This window comes from Bombyx mandarina, chromosome 05 (assembly GCF_030267445.1).
Source record: "Bombyx mandarina strain Sakado chromosome 05, ASM3026744v2".
NCBI classification, from domain to species: Eukaryota; Metazoa; Arthropoda; class Insecta; order Lepidoptera; family Bombycidae; genus Bombyx; species Bombyx mandarina.
In genome coordinates, this window is record NC_143212.1 from 17,316,180 (window position 1) to 17,336,322 (window position 20,143).

Here is a 20,143-nt window from a genome sequence, read left to right on the forward strand (position 1 = left end):
TCTAACATGCGACGATGACAGCCCGCAAGGAGAGGTCACTTCCCAGCACCGTGATAAGATCTCGCCGCCAGTGCTCGCAGCGCGGGCACGCTACAGTGCGTGCTGACCATCATCGTCCAGATACCCGCACTAGTAGCAACCCGGATGTGACTCTCTCCTGCAGACCTTCCACAGATAAAGGCCAAATTCCTCCAGCAACCACTCTCCCCACTTAGCGTACGTTCTACTTCTCAAAACGGTCTGTTCAGAAACATAACCGTGCCTTAATTAAAATGTAATTAATCTAACCTACTTAGGTACTGCGATCCTGATAAGACTATTCTTTAAAGAGCTGCCATGTTCTGCAGTATATTAATGAATATGAAATAAGTTTCCATCAATGAATAACTTCAACTAAATCAACGATAATACTTGTAAATTCCTTTTTTTTCGGCGACGATTAAAAAAATGTTGCGGAAAACGCATCCCACAGAGTAAAAACCGTATTTCAATCGAATTCTTGTGTAATCTTTGGTCGAATTGCAAATCAATATAAGACGGGGGGATAAAAACTATAATGCTTAAGACACTTTTGAACGGCAGAATGCGGTTTCCTACAGCAACTAGAAGTAAATATATAAAATTACCAGATTTCAGTATTTTCTTTTCATTGTGTAAACGGATGAAATTACTCAATACGTCGTATACGCCGTTTTACAATAAAATTACGACTAAGACCTCAAAAACTAAGTCTAAAGGTGGATGGCAGCATTGAGATTATGATATCTATATTTTCCGATAATCTCTCTACGCCAGGTGACCTTGTAAGTGGTTCACGTATAAAAATTAAAACTATTATTCAATTCATTTTAGTGCCTTAATCCGCATCTGCAATCTAATAGAGCTAAGTTCAAAAAGGGCCTCTAACGACCTCTGAACTGTTCCCCGATGCGTCGTATCAATAAAATGCAAAGTTTCATAGCTCGAACGTTCCAGTAAGAGGACGGAACATGTGGTCGAGCTGTATCTCAACTGTTCCGTGTCGACAACGCTTGTGGTTTTATCACGCTCTTTTTAGCCTTATCTGTCTATATATATCATAGTAAGTTACGGAATATTTCAATATAATATATGAATATCATAATGTACTATATACAATAATTAATAATAATTATATACATTATAATATATTATACATCTATCTATATACCTAGTCAGGTCATAAATTCTGTCACATATTTAATGTAAAATAATTGAAACAAGTTTATTCATTATGTAACCATTCATATACCAAAATGAACTTAACAAAACATAGATTCTTATGACACTAAAGTTTATTCAAAACGACCTCCGCGATTTTGAATACAGGCCTTCAATCTGCGCGGCCAGTCGTCTATCGCAGCACGAACGAGGTCCATGTCAATATCGGCGGCTGCCTTAATCAAGGATATCTTGAGTGACTCCAAATTGGGATGAGGCTTTGAGCACGCTTTTTCCTCCAAGTGTTGCCATATCTTGTAATCTAACGGATTCAAATCTGAACTGGAGGAGGGCCAGTCTTCGTGCCGGATGAAGTCGATTTCACGCGCCGCCAGCCAGTCTTGTGTGCTCTTCGCTCTATGAGCTGGCGCCGAATCTTGTTGGAATACCCAGTGCCTGTTATTGAACATGGCATGAGAAACAGGTTCCACAAGGTTCGTCAGGACTGTATTTTGATACACAACTGCATTCGTTTTTACACCTTTCTCACAAAAATGTACCTCTGTTAAGCTCCAATAAGAAACTCCCAACCATACCATGAGCGAGAATGGATAATGACCTCGTTGGACACGCGTAATACGGTTGCTCGCTTCTTCACTACTGTGTGCGTACACATTATCATTTTGTTTGTTGTAGCTGTCTTCTACGGTAAAAAATTTTTCATCCGAAAAAAGAATTTCCCGATATTTTTTTCCCGCATACCGGTTCAACAAAGCGCGGCATCTCTTCAGTCTCAAGTCCATTAGACGAGCATTCAAACGATGTCCTGTTTTTCTTCGATATGCCCGAAGCCCTAAGTCTTCATTTAACACCCTTTTCACCGTGGTTCTGCTTAACCCCATCTGAAGGGCCAACAGTTTCTGCTTACGTTTGGGATTTCTTTGAATTCGCGCCTTCACAGCTTTTATCACTGCTGGAGTCCTAACAGACCGAGGGCGACCACTTCTTGACCTGTCATCTACACTAGAGTCTTCATTGTATCGTTTGATGGTACGATAAACGAATCTTTTGGTTATATTCAAATTTTTCAGTATGTTAAAAATTTGAATTGGCGCGTAACCGCAACGATGCAACGCAATAACTGCAACACGGTCTTCTTTAAGCGTCCACTCCATATTTAAAATGAGTAACATTCTAAAAGTTTTCATTTTTATTTTCATGAACAATTCGAAATTCGAATTCAATAAACTTTTTTGTGGCCAGCATTCTAAAAGAAAAGTTTTTACTGTGTGACAATACTTATGACCTGACTAGTTATATATAAAAATGAATTGCTGTTCGTTAGTCTCGCTAAAACTCGAGAACGGCTGGACCGATTTGGCTGATTTTGGTCTTGAATTATTTGCAGACGTCCAGAGAAGGTTTATAATAAGGAATAAATATCAAAATGCTCGGAATTAAATAAAAATAACAATTTTGTTTTTCCTTTGATGTGTCCCCTGTCGGACGGATTCTTTTGATTGTTTTAAGTTTATTTTATACAAAAGCTTAGGTCTTTTATTTATCGATTGAGGCACTACGAAGTCTGCCGGGTCAGCTAGTTCTAATATAAAAAACGTCCACTTAGCTTGAAAAAATCCATGGGTATCAGTACCGACGGTAAAACATCTATATATTAATACGTGAAGCAAAAACTTGGTATCCCTTTTTACGAAAATTGCGCGGACGGAGGAGTATGAAATTTTCCACACTTATACAGAATATAGAGAAGAAGTGCACAATGCTAATATTTTTTTTAAATAATGCGTAAAAGATACATTAAATAAATAAAGAAAACATTACACACACTACATACCATGTATTTGACGCACACACGCATGCATACTATTTATTGCAAACTTTTGTTCTTGACGTCTGTTGTCAAATTGAGAATAGATTAAATATTGTTTGTCTTTGTTAATATTTTTTATAGTGTAGTCTTGGTGAAATTTTTGTTTTTGTATAGAAGTATAAAATACAATCATAATAGTGTACAAACTTACAATTCCAATTAATTATAGTCGAATTTCGACTACTGCGGGACCTCTAGTTTATTTAATTTTGGCCTAATACATATTATTTATTTAAGCTTTAGTGCTGCTTGCTATTTATGTTTTTTTCTGCTTTAAAACTAAAATGATTATGACTCAAAATAATTCATAATTCAATTAGCTCACACAACGCACTTACTCGACAAACAACGAAACATTTCCTCGGCTTAACACATTTATTAAGGGTGTTATAATATTGAACATTCATATCTGTGTCTCGTACATACACGTAACCATGTCCTCCAGTGTCCACTTATCACCGGACGGGCAGTGAGCTTGTCTATCCATGTAGTTCATAAATGGCGTGGATATAACACAATACGAGTACACAGTTCTTATCCATTGAGCCACATTTTAAAAATATATTCGAATCAATTTTCTTTAAGAAAATATATAAGTAGTTTCTGAATTCGTTTTCGTCGTAACGATGTGAATATTCAATATGGCGTATAAAATCTTGTAGCGGGAATGCAAAATTTTGTTGAAATCGGTTTTCAATTGGCGTTTTCATTCGAATCTATATTTCATTCACGTTGAAGAAGATATTTCATTGTAGGTTTTAATATTTTGTGTTATTGTAGACTAGCTGACCCGGCAGACTTCGTAGTGCCTCAATCGATAAATAAAAGACTTAAACTTTTGTATAAAATAAACTTAAAACAAACAAAAGGAATACGTTCGACGGGGCACACATCAAAGGAAAAATAAAAGTGTTATTTTTATTTAATTCTGAGCATTTTCATATTTATCATTTCAAACCTTTTCTGGACTTTCACAAATTCAAGACCAAAATTAGCCAAATCAGCAATTCATTTTTATATATATGTCGTGGATAACGACTTTTAGTTGTCGTGGATAACGACTTTTAGTAATATTAAGACGGTGGTTTTGATTATTATTTTAAATGATGAGATGTTGTTTTGATAAATATCACAAAATGAAGGGTAGACTACGTAACGCCACAGTATAAAATGGCGGTACGTGGACAGAGTCGTGGCATTCCGTGTCAGACAGTCATGCAGGCCATATCGGACGGTCGGTCCGTCTCAGTCAGTAAGTCTCTGACAGTCAGTCAGTCAGTCAGTCAGTCGGTCTGTCGGTATGTGCAACGAAACTGTCGGTTTATCCTGTCATTGTGAAAGTTGTGTGTGTTGAGTTTCAATAATTATTATTCAAAAGGTTTTATTGACTTTTTATAAACTGAGTTCAACCAAATACGAGTGATGACGGAACCTACCGCTCAGCCATCCCTGACGCGTGCCGACATATATATAGATAGATGTGGAATCTGGCTCACGGCAAACTTGGTGTTAAGTGATTACTGAATTACTGAACCTCGAATGTCACCATCCACGCTCGAGATATGATCTCGAAATCTGATTTTCCTCGTGTAGCCCCTGTTTCAGCCTTCAAACTAAAAGGCGTAACTTCCCTGAGGCTTCATGTTGCGAGATGATTGTACCGACTGTAACGAGCTCACTATACTGTTGTACTCCGCGAAATTTGTAGGAAATACCTTAAAAAGTTTTTCGTCGTCGTGGCCTAAAGGATAAGACGTCCGGTGCATTCGTATGTAGCGATGCCCCGGTGTTCGAATCCCGCAGGCGGGTACCAATTTTTCTCATGAACTACCTACGTACTTAACAAATGTTCATGATTGACTTCCACGGTGAAGGAATAACATCGTGTAATAAAAATTAAATCCGCAAAAGTATAATTTGGTAGGACCTCTTGTGAGTCCACACGAGTAGGTACCACCACCTCGCCTATTTCAGCGGTGAAGCAGTAATGCGTTTCGGTTTAAAGGGTGAGGCAGCCGTTATAGCTATACTGAGACCTTAGAACTTCTATCTCAAGGTGGTGGCGCATTTACATTGTAGATGTCTATAGTGTCCGGTAACCACTTAACACCAGGTGGGCTGTAAGCTCGTCCACAAGCAATAAAAAAAGCATATAAGATTCCTTCCCTTTTTAATCTTACGATTCTTTACCACGTGATAAAGCCGGCTAAGCCTTTTTATGCTTTTTATGCTCACTGAATACGCTAGTCTGATTAATATTAGAAGAAAAATATTTCAAATAATAAAAATAAAAATATCGCCACATAAGTTTTGAGTTTAAATTCTTGGTATCAAGCAATGAGATGCCAGTGGCCCGGACGGTTGCCATGACAACGGCCGACGCACCCCCTCGCGACCTTGTTCCCCACAACAAGGTCGGCTCTGCCCAGATACATGACGCTTCGGGGTTTTCGTTATACCCAGCATTTCCTTGCAACGTGGGGTAACATGTACAGCGCTAACAAGCTATTTGACATGCCACTGACAGCTTGACGCGCAATGATGCCGTGTTACTACTCAGCTACTCAAATCTTGTTACATAGAACGTTATTATATTTTCTTCTTGTTGTTTTTAATACGCTTTTATTAGCTTCAGACGTATGTATGTATGTTTGCAACGGAATCTTTAAACATGATTTTGGCCCCCTTCAAAACGTCGGATTAACTCAAAATTTGGTACACTTATCAAGGGTTGATGACAATTCAATATTAAAAAAAAAAAAAAAAATTAACTTCAACTAAAAAATGAATAATTGCTTAAAAAAAACTAACAAAATATGCTTTTATAGAAAATCCAGCTACAAAATAGAAAATAAAATTTATTATAATAAATTTGAATTAAAAATAGTGTAAGACAAAATGATTTTATTGTAAAAAAGCGTTGGGTGCTTTTCAGGATATTATCAAAATAGCCCTTCTACTCATATCTGTTTATAAAATATATTTTATAACTTATACCATGCGCCTCACGCTTTTTTACAATAAAATATTTTTTTCTTACACTATTTTAAATTCAAATTTATTTTCTATTTTTTAGCTGGATTTTCTATAAAAGCGTATTTTGTTAGTTTCTTTAAAGTATTATTTATTTATATATCGGTATCTGAACGGCCACCAGAGACTATACACAGCAGCACAACGCCGCATCGTGCCTGAGACACGTGTCTCGTCAGTTAGAGTCGCGGCTTCACTATTTCCAGAACTCATTACTTCCTACTAGTTCCTACCCACCCGTGCCACTGTATTACGAGTGATTAAGTGGCAAGGCATTTATTGCTCTCGCAGAAGTCGTTCTTGAGCACGTTTGAGATACAATAATATACATATGGATTTACATAAAAAAATCTAGAAAAACACGCTCAAATAGCACACCGAACGAACGATTAATTTTATTATTTTTTATCCTCTGGATAATCAGTCAGAATTTTATAGCGATGTTATAAAATTATAGTACTATTGTCATTGGTCTACTTATATACTGCGTATGAAAATTTCAAAGTCAATCATTCTTGAAGCCCGTTAAAATGTCGTTCAAAGATTCTACTACGAACAACTATCAGTACATACTAAGCTAATAAAAGCGTGTAAATAAAATGGGATCTCTCAGTGCATATTTTGATAAAATATTTTTCACTTTTTCCCTTTCACTTTTTCACTTGATATGAATACACCACCAGATGGATACACATTATTTAAATAGTGATACTATTCAGATTGTGCTTATATGGAATCTGGTCGTCGCTATGTCTAAAACACTTTGGCTCTATATACACTCTATATAAAATTAAAAACAAAGAAAGCGATGATTGTAAAATTAATTAAAAACTCCGCGCTCCTCGTCCAATACTCGATTTGAGATGCTCGTCACGTTTCAATTTAAATGTAATTACAGAATGTACGAGTGCTTTCATTGGTTTATATTATCGTTTACTTAACACTCCGGCCGAGCCTGCGATCTGAAGGGTAAGACAGGCGTTACTCCAATTTATCGAAACTTTGATATCGCATCTAAGTGATGCAAGTGTAATCTAAGTCCCGAAGTCACTGAAAATGTCTATGTAGGAGCCTCCGTGTTTGATAAGTAGCAGATGATGCGTGCTCTTGTCACAGTCCCTAAAATTCAATTAGAAAGAATCGTGGTACAAAGACAATTAAGTTAGGGTACCGTAAATGTCAGCGGCTGCGGACTGTGATGTGGTCCGCATTTTCGTCGTCGCTATCATCGCCGAACATACTGCGGAAGAACAACCCAGTCGGCGGTGTATCGCGTTCCGACCCGGCAGGCTTGTTCTGGCCCAGAGGGGTATCCCGGAACACCAGCAGCATCGCCCGGGCGGCCCAGCAGGGCCGCCGTACCGTATCGTTGGTCGTCGACTATCGCCTCGATGACACGTCGGTCGGGCGTCCTCGGGGTGGCGCCACGTGTCTGGTTGTAGTGTTGACCGCGGGGACCCCCCTGCTCTGACCGGGTTTTGACCTCGGACGGAAATCGGACGTCGGGTGTAAGAATGCAGGGGAATCGTTTAGTGAGTAGGTAGGGCCCTAAAATTCCTTGGGCCCGCAGTCTACTCCCAACACCTTGCAGATCGTCAAGTCCCACATACCCCGCGCGCTACCTAAGCGGGTGGCCTCGTAGGAGGTTTGGCCCCGGCCCGAGAAAAAAAAAACAAAAAAAGGGTACCGTAAATGTGCTTGAGACTTCAACCTGAAACGTCAAAATCCAGTTCATGATGCGCTGTGCTGATAGGCTTTGCCGTTACATAAATCGTAAAAACCAATATTAGAAAATAATGCACGCACTTATTATATATTCCATTCAGAATAGCTCGGTAGTAGAATTCAAGTTGGTCGTATAGCGCTCAAAACTAGGTAGGAAGACAGCGGTATTTACTGGTGGTAGGACCTCTTGTGATTCCGCGCGGGTAGGTACCACCACCCTACCTATTTCTGCCGTAAAGCAGTAATACGTTTCGGTTTGAAGGGTGGGGCAGCCGTTGTAACTATGCTTGAGACCTTATAACTTATATCTCAAGGCGGGTGGCGCATTTACGTCGTAGATATCTATGGGCTCCAATAACCACTTAACATCAGGTGAGCTGTGAGCTCGTCCACCCATCTAAGCAATAAAAATAAATAAAAAAGCGGTATATTTTCTATTGGTCTTATGTTACAGCTTCTACATACCGAGAAGTGAAAGGCTATTTACCGACATTTCGCTATTTTCGGGTATTGGCGACATTTATGTGGGATTGATAAGAATGGAACGTATGAAAAAAGTGTGAAACGGAACGTTAAGATGTGAATGAGAGAAAACAGAAAGAGAAAAGAAAATGTCAGACAGGATGACAGAGAAAAGGAAGATGGCGAAGACGGTTAAAATAAATAATAGTTTATAAAAACTAAAAAACACTTAAAATACATTTTATTGTAAAAAAAGCGTGGGGTGCATGGTGTTATTAGATATAAATATTTTTCTGACAGATATGAGTAGAAAAATTATTATTTCAATAATATCTTAAAAAGCACCCCACGCTTTTTTTTAAATAAAATATATATTTTTTTACACTATTTTCAATTTAAATTTATTTTCTATTTTTTAGTTGAATATTATATAGAGCGTGTTTTTTTAGTTTTTGTAAATTATTATTTATTTTTCATTTTTTAGTTAAATTTTCAATAAAAGCGTATTTTTAAAACTATTAAGTACTTTAACATCAATTCCTGCCTTATCGAGAATAGATAAAAATGATATAAATTGGCAAAAATCTTATTTTGCAAATTGAATAATGGAATAATCTTATCAAATTAGTGTATTGTCATCGATCCTCGATAAATCTACAAAGTTTGAATGAAATCTGGCCGTTTAAAGTGGGTCAAAATCGCGTCTAAAGGAGGCAGTTACAAACATACAAACATACATACAAGTAAAGCTAATATAAAGCGTGTAAAAATGGTGAAGGCGTAATAAAAGTGTTAATTAATTTTTATTATTATTATAACAGAAGATTTTGGAACAGTGGAAATTGTATTTTACACGCTGCGATCCCTATTGTACACTTATTTTTGTAATTAAAGGTGCGTTTTATTTAATATTAGCAACAGTTCGATGTTTTTATATGAGCTTCAATTAAGCTTACCGCATTGAAATAGCTGATGAAGTATTTTTGTTACGATATTTTTTCTCAATTTTAAACTTTAAATGGCTCTCCTATAAAGTTGCAAACTTCGCTTAAACCAAATTGCCTTTCACCCCTGGATATGTAGTTGTAGGTATCTTGTAAGTTTGTAGAAGGGATGGTTTCGTAATGGAAGTCAGATACGGACAGATGGGTAAATATAGTAGGAAAACATATGACAATTTTCTATCTTTAAAAACTCAAAAGAACTAGTCTTCCTAATCGCCATTCGTCTCCATGGTCCTTGAACATTACCACAAATTAACATAGAAATTCCAACTATCTCCTTTCGAAAACAAACAATATTTTGTTGTTGCGCGATAGTCGCGTGATCAATTTGCATTAAAAGCGACGAATCCGAGCTGAGGATGAATTGTGTAACGTCATGACAATCTTTTTTTTTTTTTTAGTACTTAGATGGATGGACGAGCTCACAGCCCACCTGATGTTAAGTGGTTACTGGAGCCCATAGACATCTACAACGCAAATGCGCCACAAACCTCGAGATATAAATTCTAAGGTCTCAGTATAGTTACGACGGCTACCCCACCCTTCGAACCGAAACGCATTACTGCTTCACGGCGGAAATAGGCGGGGCGGTGGTACCTACCCGTGCGGACTCCCAAGAGGTCCTACCACCAGTGATTACGCAAATTATAATTTTGCGGGTTTGATTTTTATTACACGATCTTATTCCTTCACCGTGGAAGTCAATCGTGAACATTTGTTGAGTACGTATTTCATTAGAAAAATTGGTACCCGCCTGCGGGATTCGAACACCGGTGCATCGCTTCATACGAATGCACCGGACGTCTTATCCTTTAGGCCACGACGACTTACAAATCGCATCATTGTCGATCAATAATCAAATTTCATGTAATAAAAAGAAAAATTAAAACCGACTTCAAGAGCGAGATACGTCTATGAAACATAACAATGGGACTTGAGAGTCACATACCTTTCAAACCAAGAAAAAATGTTTTTGTAATCATTCCACAAATTACATAGAAATCGAAGAACGCACATAAAAAACCATCGGACATAGAACCTCCTTCTTTATTGCGGTCTGTTAAAATTGCGATGATTAAATAAAAAATACGATCGTATAATTTCAAACAATCTCTTCACTTATAACTTACTAACAGTGGAATAGTCAACTCCTCTGCATTATCATGACGCACCATGTAAGTAGATCGCAATCGATCGCTATAGTCATCGCTTTGTCGCTGATTGTTAAGCCCCTTGGGAAAGCAAAATATAGTCAAGAAAATAAGTTTTCGGAACATTGTTTCAGAAGCCCTTATAAAACAATATTGTCTCAACAGTGGTATGTTTTCTATACTAGTACTACACCTAAACTAAACTAAAACAAAAAAACACGCTTTTCTAGAAAATCCATCTTTAAAATAGAAAATAAATTTATTCTAAAAAAAGCATGGGATGCATGGTGTCAATTATTCTAAATATTTTATTGACAGATATGAGTAAGTGAGAAGGATTATCATTTTAATAATATCTTAAAAAGCACCCCACGCTTTATGAACAATAAACTTAATTTCAATTTTTTTGAAAAATTTATTTATAAAATCGTTTTTTTTTTTTTTAAACTACTATTTATTTTTCATTATTTAGTTTAAGTAGCATTATTGATCATAAATTATTTATTAATATAGATAGATATACAAAAGTTTCCAATTTGCTAAGTGAAAAAAAGAAGATGCTCAAATGAATTTATGTTTTGACTGCCAAAAGTAAATATCGGATCTAACTATTTAAAATATTGAATTGTCATCGGTCCTTGATAAGTACGACAAATTCCAAGTTAATCTGACGTTTTGAATGAGGTCAAAATCACGGTCAATGATCCCGTTACATACATACTAACATACGTACTAAACTAATAAAAGCCTATTAAAAAAACGTTTATTCTTTCTCTTTGATCGTGAACCATTTAACGTAGTTTCAAACTTCGTTATTTCAGACAGGTGGAAAGTTAAATTGGCTAACTCGCGGCTATCAAACTTCTCTACAAGGAGAATAACCGTTTATTTCAATGTTTACTGAGCGTGGTAACTTATTTAGTGTTTTTGTGCGACTGAGGCGGGCCGAGAGGGAGAGATGTTTCCCAACCGAATTCTAGCAGTAGTTATTATTTGTGAGTACTTTTCTCGTTTCCTTCATAATCTTCATAGTCCTAACTATTAAGTTAGAAGACATTAATAACGGAAATGCCTCTTTATGAGAAGGGCCTCCAATGCTGGTCACATATGTAATCATTGACACGTCATCGTCCTCGTCGAACCCGTCGCTTGCAACGAAAGGCACGGCAAGTTTTTTTTTTTTTTATGATTGAAGTATTACTGGTGGCCCGGAGACCTTTCCAGTTTCACCAGGACAGGTGGGCGAGCAAAGGCTCAGCCAGAAGGGGTGGGATTTGCTAACAGCTACTCGAGCGCCTCCGAAGGAGACCGAACAGCTGAAGAGCAGCTGCTTCGCGAATGAATCTACTACCGGATCGGAATCGCGACCCGCTGAGAAGATCCGGCGAGAAACACAGCGAGCTGGTTCATGGGTTAGGTTGCACGGCGAACTCTTTGTCGAGTTCGACGAGTACGGTTACCGGGGTCCCTAAGCCTCCTAGTGTTAGAGCTGAAGGCGTCTAAAGCAAAGGTTATTGGATCTGATGGATCCGTAAGGACGTGTGACAAGTAAATTAACCCACAGACACAGTCCCACTGAGTTACTCGCCGGATCTCAGTGGGTTGCGTTTCCGATCCGGTGGTAGATTCTGCAAACCACGGCACTTGCTAGGGTTCGTGCTAGCAGCAACGTCAGGTTTGAGCCCCGCGAGCTCACCTACTCATCCGGTGACGCTGATATGGTCTCTCAACACCATCAGCTTAGAAAGGAAAAAAAAGAAACGTAATACGCAACTCTGTTTATCTATACTAATATTATAAAGAGGAAAGATTTGTTTGTTTGTTTGTTTCGAATAGGCTCCGAAACTACTGGACCGATTTGAAAAATTCTTTTTCCATTAGAAGCCGACGTTGTCCCTGATGAACATAGGCTACTTTTTTTAATTTTTTATTTATTTATTGGTTTCATGTGTGTTTTAATGTTTCCGAAGCGAAGCGAGGGCGGGTCGCTAGACACATAATATATTCACACACAACATATCGTACAGACTGGTTAAAAAAATAAAGTGCTCTACGAAGGTATTCCAGAATGTGGACATCACATGGTCATGTACAATAGAATCTTAGTAGTAGTAGTTCAAGTGTGTTTGGTCAAGCAATACGATGATAAATGAAAACTGTTAAGAACTAGTAGCCATTGTGCTATAAGAAACTTTGTTGTTTTTGATTCCTGTGACAAATGAAAAACACACAACACAGTATCTCATTCTTGCCACCTCTCATTTGTATTGTATATTGTGTGAGATAGTTCAATTGATTTTAGCCGATTTAAAAAAGACGAAGTTCTCAATTTGATTATATTTTTTTGTGTGTGATGCCTCAGACTGATATTTTCCAGGCAATCGGAATTTTTCACAATTTTTTTTAAACTGATGCTATTATACTTATGTAGCCCTATTTAAATTCTGTCAAGATCTAACCAGGACTTTTTGAGTTGTTCTTAATTAGGTATACATTGATGATATTCCCATTTCAGTGTCTTGAAAAATTTTGTACAATTTTTTTAGGGCGATTCAAAATTTTGCTAGATTCGGCCATATGTCGCTACGGCACTGTCGCTCTTAAAATACAATAAGGCTTAAAATACACTCATTATATTGGCCGAAAGAGTGGGATAAAACCGTATTGAGCATTAAAGCTTATGTCTACGTTGATCGAGGAGCACGTGTGCCGACAACAACCATTATGTAGCCAGGAAACTTGTAAGCGATTTTTAAAATATATTTTCTCAACGCAAAAGGGTGTTTTAGCCATCATTCAATACAAACTCCGCGCGGCTGTTATTTAATGGGAAAAGTTTTCCAGTTTGCATGAAGACTGGATGGAGAAGCGAAGGCTGGGTTTGGTATTTTATACTTATTTTTTTATACATATTTTGTTAATATTTCAAATAAACTTTCTGTTTACCAAATTCTCCTTTATTGTTTCAATTGCATATTTAAATTGAGTTTTGATAAATTTTACTTATTAACTTTAAGACAAATGATCACGATGATGAGATGGTGATAATTTTTTGTCATGACCAAGGAGGCTATGATTTAATTATGACCGCCTGTAGATACTAGCAGCAGCAAGTCATCCACGCGCTGTCAATCGATAGACAGCCGACGAATCTTTTGTCATCTGATATCATAATTGAAGAGATGCATTTCGTCTTGCCCGCATTAGATATGCCCGCATAATACAATCTAACATCAAGATGTCAAATATAATGTGCGACTGCTAACCTGTTGATGACGGGATCTGTTCATTTGCATCGTATAGATCTATCTAATACTGTAGGCTTATATCTCTTGTATATTTTTCGAGGCTGAAACTATTTCAGTACCAACGGCTGCGAACTCACGAGACGCTCTATCGCCCTACCCTAATATCTATTGGACATTATAATTTAGATTTTATTCATATAAATCATCCAAAAAATTCGGAAAATTAATATAAGTAAAGCATGAATAACTAAAGAAACCGCCATAAAACAATATTGTAAACTTTATTCCAAAATCACAGCTTTATTCCTCACTTCAAAGACTTACCAAAGCTTATTGGTACACAAAAATTTTAATGGCAAAAGAAATTTACTTTACTTAAAACGGGGGCTAACTTGTGTAAAGTCATGATTAGCCGATCGCGAGGTTATTTGTATAAAGATTAGCCAAAAAGGGCATTGAAAACTCAAACTAAGGTGACAAGCTTTTGAGAATCTCATAGGCTTTTCTTTTATGATATAAAACTACTCTCTTCCATATTCCTATGTAACTAGACAGATATTAAAGATATGAAAGAAACCTGCCGTTTTTTGTTTCCTACCTATTCGCCGGTAACCTTTTCCAGCTACGCCCGGACGGGTTGGTGAGTCACGGGCTCAACCTGAGAGAATTTGATAATATTAGCCCTAGCAAGATCAGTGCTTTGCAGAATTTACCACCAAATCGGAACAGCGACCTACTGAGAAGATCCGGCGAGAAACTCAGTGGGCTGTCTATGGATTAGTTCGCTCGTCGAACTCTTCGTGGTAATCGACGACTTCGTGGTAATGAAGACAGTGACCGGTGCTTGAGGAGCCTTAAAGCACCTAGAGTGGACCTGAAGGACACGATAAGACATGTTTCGGGCGACGGTGGCTTTGCATTGCCCCGTCGATTTTACCTTCAAATCTTTTGATAATTTAATGGCAAATGAGTTTACGAACATTAAATCCGCTGCTGTCATTAGATGATAAGATTGAAAAAATAATTCCATCAAATACTCCAATTTAAGGGTTTTTTTTAGATAGGTAGACGAGCTCACAGCCCACTTGATGTTAAGTGGTTACTGGAGCCCATAGACATCTACAACGTTAATGCGCCACCCACCTTGAGATATAAGCTCTAAGGTCTCACGTATAGTTACAACGGTCCCCACCCTTCAAACTGAAACGCGCTATTGCTTCACGGCAGAAAAAGGCGGGGTGTTGGTACCTACCCGCGCGGGCTCACAAGAGGTCCTACCACCATTAAATGGGAATCTAAATCTAATTAAAATCTTACAAGGATCATAAATTGGCTTTCCTTCGGGTATTCTGAACTTTTTCAGTTAAACCCTAGATATGCCCCACGGGCTGCTTTGGTTCTTCCCAGCTGAAATAGGAAAGTAGGGTAATAGAAACTAGATTCATATTTGACAGTGCATGGATCGTAGGTTCCATCCACAAATTTGTTATAACTATAGTAGGCTACTTAAGGTGAATAGCATTGTTATTTTTGAACAAAAACTCGGGTAATCGGTCGGAAATAAACTTGATGTGTATGTATGTATTATTTAGTAAGGATATGTTCAATGGCAGCTTTGATGCTAAATAACATAACATTCGAAATTTGAATTTATAAACCTTTTTTTAATTATTACAATAGCCATTTTGTAGACATTAGCAAACGTGACCGCATACAACTAAATATAAACCATACATTCTCATTGGATATCAACAGAACATGATAACATGGTCGCCCTAGTCCAAGATGGTTTTCTTCATTAGAATCCCTTTCATGTCCCGATACAAAACGCTTTTTTTACTAATGCTTTTATTGCGTGCTATTTACAAATGATGTATTTTTTGTTTACTGTCTTTAATATTATCTTCTAATACAAAAAAGTATATGTGTTAGTTAATGTCTTATGAGTTAGTTCATAGCTAATGCGATTTTGCCTTAAGTTTGAATTCGTTGTCGCCTAAATGATATTTTATCTAAGAAAACACCTAATCCACAAGTGATCACTATTCATAATGTATAGTAGGTAAATGTAATTGAATGCGCCCGGTTGTTGAATATTGGTGCGAAGCTATAGTTATGAACAAACAATAACTCATTTTTAAACTAGATGAAACTTATTTTAAGCCAATTCAATAAATTTAATACGCCTACAATATCCTACCTACCTATCTTAATGTACTTTATAACCTAAACATTATCTTGATTTTCATCTCATTTTGTTGGAATTATTATACACAGATTATATCAAAAGAGAAATTGACCTAATTTCCAATAATACACCTGTGTCACCCTCGTACAACCTGGGTCCCTTTACCAGATTGATTCGTTCGGGTGAAAATTGTGAATATTTCAGGGACTAAGCCCTCTCTGTTTACAATTGTACCCTCTGTCAACGACGTACACTGCTAAATTGAAAACAACGACATATTGCCAACAATACATCCCTCGAAAACATTAATGTCTCACGATCAGTGGCGGCATTCATGTATGATATCTACGGACTCTTGACATTACTCATCTTCCAGTTTCAACATCGGACGAATCCGATTTTACCGTGATAATATTGAGTGAGTGAAAAAAGTGAGCGAAGAAATGGTATATGATAGAGGAATATGGAAGGAGAAAACATGTTGCGGCGACCTGACTGCGGTGACTGGCAAAAGGGCAGGAGAATGATGATGAATATTGTCATTAAAATTATGATATCCATATACTTGGAAAGCCTTGTTCAATCTGATAATGATTAGAAGGAAGTTAAAATCAATTTCTAATATTTTTTGTTTTTCATACAAATTAAACTGGCCGTCTGTTGTTAGTTTGGAAAGTAGCACCGCCACAACTTTTCCCGTGGGTATGGTAAAGGACCACCAGACCACCAGACAGTAACCTTCTCTGAGTATTAAATACGTGTAGTGCAACCGTCAACTGACGTTTACTAATAACAAAGCATGTTGTGAGCCCATGTGGTTGGGTACCACCATCCGGTTTGTTTCTGCTATCAAGTCGTCATGCGTTCTGGGTTGAACAATACAATTAAGATACGTTCTGATGTTCCTGAGTTCTGGTAACCGCTTAGCACCAGGTGGGTAGTGAGCTCAGTCACCCACCTACGCAATGGGCTTGATAAAATATCGCACAGTAGCGTATTAAAAAGGAACATAAAATAGCTCCACAAGATGTACTCTAAAGATTGTGCAAGCTGTATATCTCGTCACCCTCCAACCTTATTCCCCGCTATCTAGTGTAATGGGCCCTTTAATAGACGCACCGGGACCGTTGCTAAAAGCACCGGATAGAAAGTCGACCTCCGTGAAAGGATTATATTTTTAAAAGCTTTAATACGCCATAGAGAATATTTTGAATAGGCTTATAAGTCAAACCGAACGGCTTCGTGGCTGGCACTGAATTTTTACCCGATTACAGCAAAACTAAAACTGGGCCATGTTTTTAGGATATAACCGGTTTAAATGTAGACTTTAAGTAGTAATTTGCTGAAGCAATAAACATGAATGCGATAGAACACTTCTGAAGATTTTAGTTTTACTGCATAGTAGAAGTGAGTCAGTTGCACGCGTGTTGTTATTGCAATATATCGATCAGCGAACTCACAGCTCACCTAGTATAATGAGGTTACCGTAGCCCGACATGATTGGCGCCATCCATCTTCAAACATGAAGCCGAAGTCATATTAGTGTAGTGTAAATTTAATGGTCAACGTACCTCTTGAACCAGAACAAATGGCTTCCTACCACCAGTTCTATCTGGAATAAGCTAAGTCCCTAGCTAAGTCCCAAATTACTTCTCGTCTAAGCAATAATTAAAAAAAAAATCTTACGCAAATGTCATAATTTATGCTAAAGATAAAGAGGACAATTAAGTAACTAACTTGAGTGTTGATAGCACAACAACGGATGGATGTCCGGACTTAACTGCCGTCACCCATCTTGAGACATGAGATCTAAATCTCAGTCTAATACGTTTCTCCATGCTTCCAAGCGAAACTCAATACTGCTTCACGGCAGAAATAGGCAGGGTGATGATACCTATCCTTGCAGGCTCACAAGATACAAGATGTCTTTTATTTCTAAGGCTGGTGCTAGTAAATACACAGTTCAAAACTTTTGTATGTTTTCCAAATCGCGCTCTCTCAATTGTAAGAGCTACAAGGCTCCTCTGCCATAAACGAATCCACCGATAGAACTTCCAAAATTAGTGATGACTGAGCTTCATACAATATTCATATCGAATAGTGAATATTAACAACTACAACCACCGCCAAGCGATAATAGACTTTAAGTGCAGAGCTTCAAAGCACTTCGGTGCTAATACAATAGGCAATATTGGGTTACGTCTCCGCTGAAGGGTTCGGATGAAATTTAACTGAATCAATGAATCGTGGTCCTTCTAGTCGTACAGGTACGGACTTTGTATTTTAATTGACGGCTTATAAATCCAGTTGTTAACAGCTTGGTTTTTTCTAACTTTCGTAATAACAAAAACTGTAAACGTAAATAAAAAGAATACGAATAAAACCCATCATAAAGCCACACACGTGTAATTATTACGTTCACCAAAGCATTAACTAACTACTTCACTGAAACAAACGCTCAAAACTGGCCCACCCTTTCAGCGCCCCCTCAACGCAGCCCTTCTTCCGTCCCTGGACCCTTCCGGGAGCTCTTCCGGACCTCGCTCCCGAGGGTCGTCGTATCGATCCTGATTGCAGTACTAACTGTACCGAGACCTTCACAAATTAATCCCAACATCACATTGATTTGTGGTTACGAATAGAATTGCAAATTGATTGTAATTGTTTGTATGGGCCATTGGCGCCATGGGAAAGGACTAAGGGATTTTTTTCTACAGAGCGAGTCATTTTAGTCCCTAGAACGACAACCGTTGCTGTCCGAAAATGTTAAGTGTGTGAACCGTCCTGCCCGAATAAGTTAAGCACAGGGGCAATAGGATGGGGCCAGAGAATGACTTCATCATGACTGAAACAACATGGAACCAGTTCCTCCATCATCTTTATTATCTATAGGTAGATGACAATGCGAATGCAACTCACTTTAAGACATAATCCGGTCAGAAATCATGATTATTATACTTGCATTACTCACTACAAGCTGGGCATACTGTTTATAGCCCGGCTAATAATCAGAAGAGGACCACTCCTCAGGGTAGCAGAATAGGTTTTATAGTCATATTAGGAATTAGCAGTGCTCGTAGCGAGGCTCGGTCGTGCTTTTTGCATAGCATCCAGATACACTATCAAACAATATTCTTTACCAGAGAAGGTCATGAATATGAAAAGCTAACCAACCTTGTGGAGGATGTTTTTGTTTTTGCTTAGGTGGGTGGATGAGCTCACGGCCCACCTGGTGTTGAGCGGTTACTGGAGCCCATAGACATTTACGACGTAAATGCGCCACCTACCTTGAGATATCAGTTCTAAGGTCTCGCTATAGTTACAACGGCTGCCCCGCCCTTCAAAACGCATTACTGCTTCACGGCAGAAATAGGCAGAGTGGTGGTGCCTACCCGCGCGGACACACAAGATGTCCTACCACCAGTAATTACGCAAATTATAAGATACAGGGGCTGGGCATCCGCCCACTGTATCCACAGTTCCTTGATTTCGAATCTCCCGTCGTCTCCGCGAAACTAATAACGGCCAACCGAAGTTCCGTCGCTAAACATTCGAGATTTTATTCTCTCCGGCTCATTCCGCCCGAGATATAAAGCCGCCCGAGCGACCCATTTGGAACGGGAATTTTTCGTAGCCCGTTTTAATATTTCATTCGCGAAGCCCGCCACTCGCTTAAACTGTCTTTAATTCCTCTTTATTGCTTCAAATTTATTAAACTTGTTATTTTTTTGTGTATTGTACGATAATAGTTGAGTAAATGGTATCGTATGCCAGTTACCTGTATTTAGCAGGATATACCAAAAAAATGTTTCTATCTTATACCTTTAAACGAGCAATTCTTGTATCTGAATCTCGGAAACGGATCCAACGATTTTCATAAAATTTAGTATACAGGGGCGATATTTCGGGGGCGATAAATCGATCTAGCTCCTATTGATTTTCAGAAAATGTTGTTTTATTCGTGTTTTCAATAATCAACTTTATCGATAATCAACTTTATGACTCTTCCCGACATCTATTGGCGAATAATAATACTATTTTTCTTAATTGAGGGCAACTAACCGCTTTAAAGACATAACAAGATGGCGTTATCAAAAAAAAAAAAATACGAGCAAAGCTCGATCATCATCTAGTAATACATTTAATAGCAATGCGTTATATGAGTCCGCACGGATAGATCTATTTCGTACCGCATATTACATTGAATATGTTTGTTTGAGATAATCCCATCATCCCCTTACTAAGATAAGACAACCCGCCGC